The sequence below is a fragment of the Mugil cephalus genome, chromosome 4 (assembly GCF_022458985.1).
Source record: "Mugil cephalus isolate CIBA_MC_2020 chromosome 4, CIBA_Mcephalus_1.1, whole genome shotgun sequence".
Lineage (NCBI taxonomy): Eukaryota > Metazoa > Chordata > Actinopteri > Mugiliformes > Mugilidae > Mugil > Mugil cephalus.
In genome coordinates this window covers 9642824-9657269 of record NC_061773.1, presented here as the reverse complement: position 1 = coordinate 9657269, position 14446 = coordinate 9642824, and the positions used below count along the sequence as shown (strand labels likewise).

The following is a 14446-nucleotide window of genomic DNA, read 5'->3' as shown; positions in this document are numbered from 1 at the left end:
TCAGGTATTGCAGACGCGCCACAGATGTGGTGACGCGATGGCTTCTCTGCTGTCCCTGCAGGGTTTCAGTCCAGCTATCTAATTACCTCCTCTAAGGATGTTGTGTTTTCCTGTCCTGTTTGGAGGAAGTCTGAAATATCATCAACAGCTTTCAAAGAAATTTGGTACAGAGGAGAAAGTGTTTGACTTTTGGCGTGGCTCCACTCCACTCTAACAGCCTTAACGTTGCAAAAATGTATCTTTACTATTATTATGCTTTGTTCATGATCATGAACTACTGCAGTATAACTCTAGCTGCATTTATCCTCTAATTATCCATGCACTGCTACAGATCCCAAATTCAGATGAAAAAATTCTTTCTAACATTAACGTGACAAATTCGGAGCGCTGCGCATACTTGGCAGTGGTATGTGCTTTCGGGATGCCTTTTGGCGTGGCACTGATTGATATTCGGCTGGGAGAACAGAAAATGCGCTCATATAAAATGCGTGTAAGAAGTTAATCACGATGGTGTCGTTGCGGAGAGTTGCTTCAAAAACAGCCCCCCCTTTTAGCCTGCCTTTCTTCTCATGTGCGCCCTTTGCGGTATCTGTGGTATGTTTACATTCTTTATCCGTGCAGACTCACCGCCATTATCAGGAAATCAGTTTGTGCCCTTTAGAGATGTGGATGAAAAAACTGACAACTGCGTACATGTTGGCGGATGCAATGTGAGCTCAAAGACGTGATGACACGTGAGACATGATGCAGTTATTCCATGTGTAGTCAAACATGCCACGACTTAGTAATCAGTAATTTATTATTATTAGTAGTAATATTATTATCAATTAATCTTCCAGATAACTTTCAACTGTATACTACTTACTCTCTACTTACAGTGGCTTACTATCCATTAGCATCTGCTCCACAGGGTCTTTGTTGTGTTCTTTTTTGAAAAACAATAGATAAAGATTCACCAGTGACTCCCAGGCACCGACTAAGCTCACTGTGAAGGTCCAGATACTGACCCTGCTGACTTGTGGCTATGAGGTCACTAAGCCATCTTATCTTCTGTGTTGAGTTGCTGCTGTTGTTCGCAAAGCCTGCATCTTATTGTGAAGGAAGTGCGAAGGGTTCATATTGGATTTGGACACGAGCTTTGATAGGAACTCATTTCTGCCTGGATGCAGGTGTGCGGTTTCTTAGTATCTTTGAATATTAGTTTCAAATGTACGGTATTTGTTGTGCAGCTGCAAGATTTGACCATCATTTGCCTCTATGTTTGTTTTAAGTGTCCCCAGATGGAGATCCTCAATGCAGTTTGCACAATGTCCATTCCAGGAGGCTAAGCTGTGCTAACTTTTGGCAAGACAGCAAAATCACTGGTTTTGGAAATCTGCAGGAACTCGTGCTGTTTGCCTCAGTACATGAGGCTGCTCAGTGTTTTTTTATAATTTTGCTGAATTTCTACTGAAGGAAGTAGAGAATATAAAGTTTTCATTACCAACGGAGCCACAGTGGCCATGTTGGTGGGGATTATGCCAGGTTGAAATAAACTTGAATTATCCTTTACCAAACCCAAAGAGACGATTACGGTCAGTGGGTTTAGACTCTCTGAGGAGCATCAAACTGCCAGCAGGGAGAACAGATTATGCATATCCACAGCATTGTCATCCCTTTTGTCTGTCCCTGCCTCTCTGAATCTAACGAACACCGACAGATCTTTATTTTGCAGAAAATTAAAACGAGTAATCAGAGTGAACAGCTCCTAGTCTGTCCGTGCCCACAGTCACTGGGACAGTGCAGGCTCACTGCACACCCATCTTGATGTAGTAGTGGATGAGAAGTGACACTTACTGCAGGCTGGCTGAGGCTAAGCCTTGTTTACTTTTATTTTAGCCAGGGACTTAAACCATCATTAGGCAGCGAAATGACTCAACAATGGGACTGATCTCCAGACAGGCAGACAGAACGAACGAGGAGTGGAAAACGAGTAGAAGGAACAATTCGGAACAGAAAGAGAAACAAAAAAAAGAAAGTATATTTCCTGAATTTGCCTGGAGATAGAGTAGACAGGATGACTGCAGCAGGGGGACGGGGGTGGTGGTGGCTAGAACCCCGAGGCCAGGGCGTGTTGTGGTCAAACCCTTTTATAAATAAACAGAAAGATTGGTCTAAAATAAACACAAAACGCTCATGTCAGTGCGGGGCAGATGGACGAATAACCCCACCCAGGACCAGAGACAGGACAGCAGGGCCTAAACATGCTGCTGTGCAGGTCACTGCGGGTCAAGTTTTCCCCCTGCTTTGGTGTGAGGCCTTTTTGTAAAGGTGACCACACAGGGAAAATATGCTCCTGCAGAAAATAACAATGTCAGACTGTCAAACTGAGTTTCGTTACTTGAGGATCAATGTGATGTCCTCCCAGGGAAGGTTTGTAACCCTGAGCGGAGGCTGTGCTCGGATGCCTTTTTAAAAAGTGGACTTTTTTTGTGCCACCTTAGGCCGGCATGCTGCTGTTCTACTGACGTAACTGAAAGCAATAGGCTTGTGTGGGTGAAATGAAAGCCCGTACATACAAAGAACATCTCAAAGAATAAAAAGAGGCATCCCACACTGACAAAGATGACAAGCAAATGGAAACTCGCACAACAACAACAACAGCAAAAAAAAAAAAAAAAAAAAAAACAGTCTAAGAAGAAAAAATTTACCCTTTTTTTTTTTTTTTAACATGGCAGGACACGGATCATTACTGCAGAGCCTGCTGGTGAGAGGAGCCGAATTAAACTCGTTCAGAAAAGGCTAATAGTCCATCGCATGGGAATACAAATGACCGGCTTCAGATCATAAGACTTTTCTGCTTAAATTATCTGGGAGATGCAGCAGTTTGTGTGTCCACACAAAGGTCCTCCTCTCAATCAGTTTATTTTGGGCTGTGACCACTGAGGGCGCTGTGGAGGAACATTCCTAGAAGTGGATTTTGTTTGTATAACACACAGGAATACAAATACAGATACGTGGCAAGGTTTATTTGTACAGCACATTTCAACAAGAGGGCCGTTCTTTTTGTTGCACATGAGACATGAGATTCTGGAGGTGTGTAGCTCCTCCTAGCTTCCTATCGCCCCCCCTAATAGTAACTTTTTTAATGCATTTCCTTCATGGTGGGACGGCCCAGCAGTCTAAAAAAAAGTAGTCATTTTATTGAAGTTATGCAGGGATAATGAAAGATCAGAATGAATTTGACCTGTATCTGTTTGGCATGTACAGTATTTCATTTCTCTTTTCAATGGTTATTTATACTGTACTGTAATACCATGTGACCGGCCTGCTGGGAGTTATTTCGTTGCAGGAAGGAAAATGGTGTGTTATTACTCATTGTGGTAAAGGTCAGTAAGTGGCATGAAAAAAAAAATCCTTTCATTCATTCAATTTGAGAAAAGGCATTTGTAAACAGAAAGGTTTCCGGCCTCGATGTAATGCGGTATGCGATGCATAAAAACCAAATGCTGTTCTTCCGTGATTAGTTTCGACCCTGCCTGCAGATGAAGTAGGAAGCATGAATCTAAACAATGTCCGAGGTTTCAAATGCGGCTTTGATTTTATGTGGAAATCCATTTAGAGTTTTACGATTTAGCTGCTCATTGATTGCACACTTTTTTGTTCCTGTTGTTGTAATTGGTTGATTGCTTCTGAAAGATTAATATGTTCGCATGGTTTTATATTATTGTAGATGATTAGTGTAGAATATCTTTGAGGGTAATTCAAATAAAACAAGCAGTTAGAGTTAATTTTGTCACTAATTTCACAGATCAAACACTTATATGAGAAAATAAGATTAATCCTTAAATAACAGTAAGCTGATTTGAGAACCCTCAATGACACGCTGCATTTTTCCTGTTTGCTTGCTATTTCTAAAACGGCATGCCTTGATTTTAATAAAGCTGTGGAGGATGTTTTTCTGCTCATAGTAATGCAACTCCCAACATTCTTTATACCTGTGAAGGTTCTCAGTCATCCAGGTCCTGCTGTCCGGTTGCCTTTTTTAAATGTCTTTTGGATTCCCAAACTTTCAGCTTTGCATCACAATCATTCATACGTAATGCACACAAGGTAATAAAACTTAAACAGAACGACCACTGACAAACCCACACAAACTGTTTAGGAACAACTCAAAAAACGTGAAGAACAATGTGTTGACCTGGCCTCCAAATTCACTAGATCCCAAACTGATCAGGTATCTGTGGGATGATCCACAGAGGCCCCTCCCCTCAACCCACAGGACCCAAAGGCCCCCACTAACAACATCCTGTTTCCAGACACCACAGGACTCACTCAGAAGACGCATGTCCATTCCCCGATGAGTCGCAACTGGTTTGGAGGCACAAGGGAGACCTAAACAATATTAGGAAGGTGGTCGTAATGTTATGCCTTATCAGTATATGGCCGCTAGATGTGTTACAACGTAAGCTGATCATCTGCTTGGTGATCAAGGGTTTGTATGGTTCCGCTTTAGTGGTTATCATGCTTTTGAATCTCAGAGACATGATTTAATCCACACAGTAAAGAGAACCAGTTCTGATCTTGTGTCCTGTGCAGCTGAAATTACAAGTCGAGTTTATGTGAAAGCTTTCTACAGCAGATCAGCCTTTCCCTAACAGAGCCCTCCATCTACACGACCAAAGATAAACAAGAAGCTTACGAGGTGTACTGTAAGAGTGCTCTAAATCCTTCAGTTTACACACTGTCTGAGCATTGATCCGAGCGTTCGGCTTCCCTGTGGCTTGCTGCTGACGCTGTGGTGGCCCTGTTTACAGATGGAAACTGTTTCTATCGGTATCAGGTGAAAGAGAGAGTGTCTCTGTTGTGAGGAGGGAATTTTAGCGGCACAGTTGTTACACTGCTGTGTTTATTTTGCTTTTATTTTTGAAAGAAGTTTCTGGAAAAATAGGGTGGTAGCTTAAAGGCATCAGGGAGGTCTATAATAAAGTTGTAATTAATGCAGAAATTGCATTTTGTTGCCTTGAGAAAAAATGTACCATACTTTGATTCAGTTTGAGGCACTTACGTTTAGATTCCCATATCATCGGGAGACATCTGATAGGTCTTTGTGACACGTTCTGAATTAATCTGGGACTGGTATTCAGCCTGTGACAGACGGTTTGGTCTCCATGGAGTCCTGATCTCAGCATCATGATGATGTCACTGTGGGACGACATAAGGAGACAGAAGATAGAAGACAGATAGAAACCACAGACATGTTGTGACAAGTTCTCAAAGTTTCTCAGAAAAACTGATCTGCCACATACGTTAAAAAAAGGTACAAAGAGGAGAAGTGGCGCTGTTTTTAAAGGAAAACATTTCTGATGCCAAAAATTGATTTGATTTATTTTTATTCTGCACTTTGTAAAGACGTTGATTAATGAGCGCCTTAACAAATCATGACTTTAGTTTTCAGAGCACTTTACTTTAAGCACCTTAGACGACATATACACACACACTCGCTGGTTCAATAGGTACATTAGTGAAAATGAATCCATTCTTCTGAATAAAGTCCTGCATGAAAACGTAGCTTAGTTTATTGTGAAACAACGTCAGAAATGTGGTCGCTCAACTGTACGATCATGGAGAATGTAGTTTGATGTGCTGTTAAACTGTAATGACTCAAAGACGAAGGCACACTGAGCAAAATGGGGCTATTTTAAAGAAATGCTGAATACCAGGACTGAGTACAGGACTGTTCTTTTAGGATGCTTTCGTTTTCAATAGTGTCCCTGAAGTGAGGGTGACTAGATTTGATTGTGTTTGTGTCTTGAAACCCTGACACGCGTTTTGCGTAATCCCTTCTCACTGAAATATGAAACTTATGAAACACCCTCTCTCCAGGTCCAGCGTTTGATTTGTCCACTCTGGGCTACTGTAGAAACACGGTGGCGCAACATTGTTGACAGCATTGAGTGCAAGAAGACCCATTCCCTCTGGAGACATAAACATAATTATGAATATTTCGTACCATTTCTGCCAATAGCTGAACAAAATCCCACACACTGGACCTCAGTTTGCAGTTGACACACTTGCTGAATGATTTGACAAACGGCATTGGCTTCCTTGAGACACAGGATAGATGAATAAAGAGCAGTGGCTTTGTGGCCACAGTAGGCCACGATTGCTGCAGTTATGCTGCTTGAGAAGTTCGTCAGCATTTTATGCTGCTGATGCACTGTGCCTACAAAGTGGGTGGCTGTGGTGGCACAGCAAGCGTCCTTGGTTAAAGCACAGAACCCGGTGTTGCAGATGAGCACCTCAGATGGTAGCTACTGCCGTGGGAATGGGTGAATGAAAACACCATGAAGCATCAAGTCACATTAAGATGTAGACCCACTGTAAGAGTGGACTATTTGCCGTGTCCTCTGGTCGTCTCAAAGCAGAGTTTACATGTCCTTTATTTACATCGTTACCATTCTTATTTCCACCTTGCATAGACAGATGATTGTGAACGGAAGGTAAATCAGTCTGAGGTGAGAAGTCAGGGAAGGTCACACTCTGAATCTTCTTTGAATGCACAACATATGAAGAGTATGCAAGGTGCCTCTCTTGTTGTTTCCTTATTCCACATTGTGCAGCTTCAATTTTATTCCCACAAACGTCATTGTAGCAAACCGATGGCATTTCAGTCTCAACATTTGACATAGAGGCTGCTTTGTCCATGTAGATTTACATTTTTTGTCCCTCCATGATTCAGCAGAAGGGCCATTGGGTGAAGGCATCAGCAATTCAAGTTGTTGTTTTGGAGCCAGTTTAGGTGTCTCTCTGAGTAATGACTGGTGACACGAGGCTGTCGGCCCTTTACGGTGCTTGATGTGACATTGTTACCAACATGTCTTGGCTTGTTTAGTTTCGCTTTTGTAGCATCGTGGCTCCCTGTCTACTCACAAAAACACGACACAGACAAGGTGGAAAAGCAGGAGTAAATAAGAGAAACACTTCAGATACACTACACACAGTCTGAACCTGTATTTAACTGTATCATAAACCTGCATTAAATGCTGTGTCTTAGATATAGTGTGTCGTCCAGTGGAGAAACTGAACATACATTTTAATTTATTAAATCGTCTTTTTCATTTCCCTTGGGATCCGTCCACGAGCCTCCTCCTCTTACACCTTTGGCTTTTCTGTGATTTCAAGAGTCCAGGTTTGTCTAAATAACGGCTTCAATACAGAACAGCGTTTGGACTGTGGATGCAGCGTTGACCTCGCTGTGCCAAGCAGGACCAGGCACAAACTCGAATTAGGTTAACGGGAATTATACTTTGCATGACTGTAGGGCCACCGTGTTTTGCTGAATATGTTGGTCAGTAGGCCCTGCGGACCTGGCAGAGAAATACACCGCAAGATTTCTGGCTTAGTATTTACAAGCAGCTTATGTGGACATAATCTAATGTAACTCGGGCTCTTGTGGAGTGATTTCAACTTGTTAGTTTGCTTATTTTTAAGTAGGAAATTAAATTACCTTTTTTGCAGCTACAGCAGCAGCTGGACAGTGGACGCATCCTGCAGCACCGCGCTTTCGTCGATATGCAGCGCGCTGTCTACCTCTGCCCTGGTTCGTTACGACAAGGGATACAATGACCCAGAATCAAGCTGACCTGAGCGCTTTAAATCAAGGCTCCACCAGAGGAAATAAATTCTCTCCCCACCAGCACGCCGAGCGCCAACTAGGACAAGTAATCCAGACAGAATAAAAATGTCCTCATAGAGGACGCCGAGGGAGAGAGGGATCAAGGAGTGAAAACATTTTCAGCTAAGAAAGAGAGAGGAGGGTATATTCTTCACTGGTCGATTGACATTATCTTCTTATCTTCTAATATTTAGTGCTTCATAATGAGTCTCACCACGTTTTTTTTTTTACACTTGTTGCTGTGTTTTCATGGCGGCTAGTATTCCACCTGTAAGCAGAATAGTTATTGAATCAGAATAAAACGGTAAAACGCTTTGATGGTAAATGTTCCCGCCTAATTATGTTGGAATGAATACAACCCCGTCTCAATGTGCTTTAATAAGGGACAGATACGCGGTAGCAAAACCATGAGTCGTTCAAACAAGTGTCTGAAAAGATGAACAAAGCCCGAGTCAAATGTGTCATTGAAAATGTGGGTCCATCGTCTTCTATTAAATGAATTCAGCGCTGCAAATAAAGTTTGCGTCAATTATTCATCTTCCTCTGTTACATTTGATGACGGATTCAATGCTGCACACCAGACAGAAGTTTGAATGTTGCCCTTGTAAACGCAACATGGGTGTGATTCAATACAAGGTAGGAGATGAGAGAGTCAGTCTCAGCTGCTGTTTCTTAGATTGAGGTTGAACCATGAAAGCTATATTGTTCTGGCATTTTTACGGATTAATTCTAAACAAACATATAACTTGAATCTGTGAACCTCAAAGGTGAGCGTAGGCAGTTTTGTTAGCTTTGGACAGAGCCGCCTGTTTTCTCTGTTAGCACTGCTGGCTGTAGTGTTGTTTACTGTAAAGACATGAGAGTGGCGTCAGTCGTCTAACAGTTCACAGGAAACAAAAAAAAATGTGTTTGTTTTCAGGAACCTCTCGGATAAACTTTACGAAAAGCGTCAGAGGCCGGTTGTTTGTGGTGTTCTCGGTAGGCACTATAACCAATAGACCACCTGTTGCAGCATTTGACTCTAACCATCCATTACAGTTTCTTCTTCTTCGAAGTCTGAGATCAGAGCGATACGGCGGATGTGTTTGTGTGTAGCTCAATGGCTCGGTGGAGCCTGTTCAGTTTATCTGTTTACCTGCAGCAGCAGCTGCTACTCAGGTTTTTCTTTCCACTCCCCTGCTCTGGTCTGCCGCTGAGCGCGAACGTTTCCTCTTTATTCCGTTTTTCATTGAAAAAGGGAAATTGCCGCTGTCGCTGCTGAAGGAGCGGAGGGGGACGTCGAGAACACAACTCGGCATAAAACACAAACAGATTGGATCCTTCATCCGGAGACACACCTGAAAATTTGAGTAAAATTTTGTAAAAGATAGCAGTTTTGTAAAAGCGTGTCTCACATCCTTTAAAGGAGAGGGGAAAATACCTTGCCTTACAAAATAAATACAACATTTAGCAAATGAATGAATGAATTAAAAAACAAAACAAAAAGTAGTATTTACTTAACTGAGAACAGATAAGAATGCTGCTGCAGTAATTAAAGCTCTGTGCAGGGTGACTGCACATTGCCTGCCACTGTGTTGAAGGTGTGTGTGTGTGTGTGTGTGTGTGTGTGTGTGTGTACGCTCTCCAAACACAGAGCTGAGTTCTGTCAGTTTGACTACAGTGACTTTAGTTTGCCAGGGGTCGTATTCAGACTAATGAATGTGGTCGTCAGAAAGGTCGGATGTCAGATCTCAAAACCTACCGCTTCCTCTTTTAATGGCCGTGTGTGATAATGAGGCCTTTGGGATAAAATACGAGTTCGTGTTGCCGTTTGATCATTAAAGGACAACTTTTTTTTATAGCTCTGAGTATCATTACGGCCGGTTGTGATAATGTTGTAGTCACCAAGCTAAATGTCAAGGGCAGCCATGTGAAAAAGAAGCTGAAAACATCCAGGAACATGAGCTGTCAGAGGACCACACAGCTTTGAATCGCTGTAGTTTATCCTTTATTTGTGTTAGAAGTCAATTTAATAATCTGTGTGTTAACATGAATGTCGGTGGCTGCATCCAAATGTTCAAACTACAACAACCCAAGACTGTCCAAATATAGACGTCTGAGATCTGACATCAGCTGAATCATGTAGCAACCATAAACTGTATACAGGAGCCCCAGTTTGTGGATGACTGTTTTGTCTTTTGTTTGGCAACCTACGGAGCCGCTAGAAGAACCGTCTGAGGGATAGTATGTATCTTACCTGCACCAGAAGTAGCGCGAACATAACATACGAGATTAAAAAATGTACATACTTTGGTTGTTGTTTGAAATGCCGATCTGCCGCATGAACGACTTTTGTTTATAACATGACGTAATAGGTCAACCGGAAAGCGAGCTGTGTTAACGTGGTATTAACCCGCTGAAAAGACACGTGTCGCCACCTAGTGTGGAGGAGGAGGACAGTTATTGGATTTTCTACGCTGCATGTAAACTGGGACAAGGACTGCAGTCAGAAAGTCGAATTTCGAGCATTAAGCTCTGCATGTAAACGCACTGAGTCACTACCGATGGACATTTCAATCAAGTCAGGCATGCTACAGACATAACTCTCTTTAAGACCTAATGTCTACTTAATTGTGGAAGATTTTTCATAAGAAATTAATTTAGCTTAGTTTTATGGACTTGAATATTTTATAAGGAACTCTGGGACCAAACAGCAACGAGAGTCTGTTGGAGCTAGAAATTTATCTGCAGCCTTCATCTACAGACCTGACAGCTACATTCATCTTTTACACTCTATGGCAGTAATTGTGTTTACTTAATGTATGTGTAATATAATAAAAATATGACTAAGGGAAAAAAATGACTTATTTCAGAAATTACTTTTTAAATTGTGACATAAAAAATGGTCGGGTAGTGCTGGGCCTCAAGCTACTGTGGTCTTTCAATCTCATAGGCACAACATAACAAGGAAAATGTAACTGTATGAAAATCTGCAAGGACCCAGCCTGCAAGTTTGAAGTCACCTCAGTTTATAAATCGACTTCCTGGCTTAACGTCAGTGTATTTGTTGAAACTGTGCACCCACAGTTTTCCTGGGAAGTGAGGGATTATTAACGTTTTAGGCGAGTTTGTTTTGGGATTTACCATCAAACAAACCTCCGAAACGGTCTGAACTGTTGTTACAGCCTGTTTAATCATCTGGCTCCCCTTGTTTCCTGTCTGTGTATGTTCCCATATCTCAGAAAGCACTTTGTGATGTCACTGTTTTCATAACTGATAGAACTGCAGCTAAATTACCAAAAATGAATCCTTTAAATTGAAATTAGTATATGTTTGGCTCAGATATTTTTGCCTCCAGCGTCCGTTAGCACAATTGCTGAGAAACGCAGCACATTGTTAAGTCTTCTGTTTTGAAAAACATTTGCCTCTGGATGGATTTTTCTTCAAGCGTACGATGCCCCCTGAGGCTGTCACCTTCACCAGCATCAGTCACAGACCCAGTATGCTAACAATTAGTTTATTCCTCTCTAATGCCCTTAACATTTCCATAAGCCTCGATAGTGAAACCAAGGCTGACAGTGACTTTGCAAAAGTCTTTACGGTTCAGCTAAATCACGAAACGGAAAGAAGGAGTTTCATTTCATTCTAAGAGGCTGCGTTTCCCATTTTAAACATGAAATTGGATTGAGCTCTTTCATTGCAAATGTCTTCACAAAATGATCCCATTGTACTTTTCCACCAAAAGTTATTGTGAAAAGTGGACACACATTGAAGGAGCAGCTTTAAACTGCTGAGCAGCAGTCGGTCCTCCATCTCACAGTGGATCGCACACAAATCCTGCAATAAATTCCACAATTTTTACTATAATTAACAATGTAATTGTTTCATTTGCTTCAGAGCCTTGAAACCAAGTCAGTTCATTGACTGAGGATCTTGGAGTGAGACAGGGATTCTACAGGGAGGGAGTTGCTTGTATCTGTGTGAATGATGTACTTGCATCACTTGTGCAACAGCTGTAACTCCTGCTACTGTCCCCGATGAGCGGGTGTTGGTGGGCTTTTTAAGCAGCTTGGCCCGTCCGTGGTATTAGTAGGTGATTAAATGAATTAGCGCGGCCTGGAGACATTAGCGCTGGCCTGGAACACGGGGTCCGAAAGATTCAGGGGGCCACAATGGGAGGGCAGGGCAGGCAGGGCTGCGGGCCTCAGCTGACTGAGGCGAACGTTTCACAAGCATGCATTCACAACATGGTCTACTCATGTCATACAACGACTCACACGAACACACACGCATGTAGATTAAACGAAGAGACACAGACAAACCAATACTCTGTCAGACACACTGGACCATTGTCTCTAACACTGCAGCCACTGTGTCTCCACGCGGAGTGTCCTGACACAGCACACGCCTCCTCGCTGCTAAATGTCATGCGCTGGTGCTTACATTATTGGTGATGCAAGTGTGTTGATGTGCTTGTGTCAGCACAATCGTGCCAGGTGACAGTTGTGAACAGAGCACATATTCTGTTGCTCTGTAATAAGCCTTTTTGAAAAATGTCAGATATTCTAGATTTATTTTCCAATAAAATAATCATACGACTAATTAGTAAAGATTGAAAATAATAAGTTGCAACCACAGAGTGTTTGGACCCTTCAGTGATTTTTGAATGACAGATTTCACTCGCATATCTTACACTTTTACATTTTTTTTTTTAATTTTTTGATTAATATGTTGCTGCATTGTTAATTTTTTCTAGTAATGGTTTCGGTTTTCCCTCGTAAGTCTAGTTTCAGTGCTGCAGCTTCAAATTATTTTCATGATCGATTATAAATCACTGTCTATCAAGGGTCAGTGAGGATGTAAACTCGACTACACAAAGAAAATCTCCAAATATTAACTGTCATGTACAATAATAAAAAATTCTCTGCAGGGATTTCTTTGTCTCTTAGTGTAGACACATTTCCGTCTTTTCACCTTTGTCCCATTAGCTAATGTCCTAATAAAAACTGATGATGTGCAGCAGGATTCAAAGATAGACACATGCACATTTTTTTGCGTCCAGAGTTCATCTTTCTTTGTGGCTTGTTGCTGATTGATTGGGTTAAAACTTGATGCTCGAGAGCAGCTGTGATACTTTGTGCCTCTTTATTGTGTTCATAAGTTAAACATGTGAAGTCGGGGTTTGGCAAAATGACCTGAGAGGACAAAACTCTCACTGGGGTTATGAAATGTGCAAGTGAGAAAAGTCTGTTTAGAGTAGCATCTTTCACAATATGTGAAACTGCTTCACAAAAACATGTGAGCTTAAACCATGAAATAAGTACAGACAGAAGCAACAGATAAAACACACTACAAATTTGTTTCAGATGAAGCACAACAGAAAATCTATAGCCAGTATCAGGGCTGCAGTGTTGAAGGAATTGTCATCTTTTGTTTTTAGATGTGTGCGACAACCAGACAACCAGTAAATGCTGGTCTGAAGACCTGGGTGATCGGCTAATGAGATAACGATGGAGTCATTCAGAGATGTAAGCAGGAGCTTGATCTTAAATTGAATTTTTATCTTGAAGGAAAATCAGAGTAAAGATAATAGGATGGATTTGTTGTGAGTAAAGACCAACAGTCTCGTCTGTCGTCATGTGGATCACTGGTAGATGGTCAACGGCTGTCTTTCTGAGATAGGTGGAAGAGAAATCACAGAAATGAATTACAAGTCTGTTTGTGAAACACTTTCCTTAAATAAATAATAAACATATATGGGTTAAAACATAAATATGCTGACCCAAATGCACAGCCTGATCACATATAGTAATTCCTAAGTTTAGACTATAGAGTGGAAGATAGAGACCCGAGGGATTGGTCAATGTTGGAAAGCTATGCTTTCTGAAACAAAGATAAGGACCTGGCCTTTATCTATAATGAGCTGTAAAAGGTTTTTAGCTCTCCAGATCATTACGACACTCGGATGATTATGTAAAACGGACAGTTTCACAGTCTAATCAGGCTTAAAATGGACATACAGCTCAGTACAATCAGTGTAGCAGTAAGACGTCGCTTTGAGTCATTTTAAACAAAGTATGTAAAAGGTAAATTGTATAGGACCCAAGATAAAACCCTGGGGAATGCCGCACAAAAAAAAACAAAAACAAAAAAAACTACAAAACAATACAGCAGTTTCAGACATGACTCTTGTATCCAAAGGGTAGAAGGTGAACCAGTCTAGGGCAGAATCACTCAGCCATCCCCAATAGGGGCCATTTATATAGATATTAGACAATATGCCATAATTGGATGAAGCAGCATGAAAAGAAAGTCTTTAAAAAGATATGGTCTTAATTTCAAATGTTATTAAAGTCTATTCTTAGCAGATGAATTGAGAGGTACTTAGCATACCTGAACTGTCTTGTGTTACTAGCAGGAAACTCGCTGTGAGCAGCTTTCCATTGCACTCTTAACTCTGACACAGTTTTTGTAGTTAGGCAGCATCTTCATGTCATTTTCTGTCATCTTGAGATAGAGATAATGAGGAATATTAAAGCTTCATCTTCAAAATGGTTTAATCAGGTTTTGTGTTGTAGGGGCGATGAGAGCGAAGACAATCCTCTGTTGTTTGACGTCTGGATTAATTTTTATCTTCAGATCCGTTCATTTGTTCTCTCCTTGAAACAATCTGCATCAGGACACTTATGATGTCGGCGCTCAAATACTTGATTGAGGCATCAAATCGGTGTGTCCTTGTCTTTTCTAGGCTTGTCTGCTCAGAAACCAGGGTCAAATGTATTGCAAAGCCTGTGGATCCTTTAATATAAT

The 14446-nt window shown here is 41.5% G+C and overlaps 1 protein-coding gene across 1 annotated transcript in view; it reads left to right on the top strand.

Moving 5' to 3' along the window:
• ppp1r16b (protein phosphatase 1, regulatory subunit 16B) overlaps positions 1-14446 on the top strand; it is an 80724-nt gene that overhangs the window by 7779 nt on the left and 58499 nt on the right. The window lies entirely within an intron of this gene.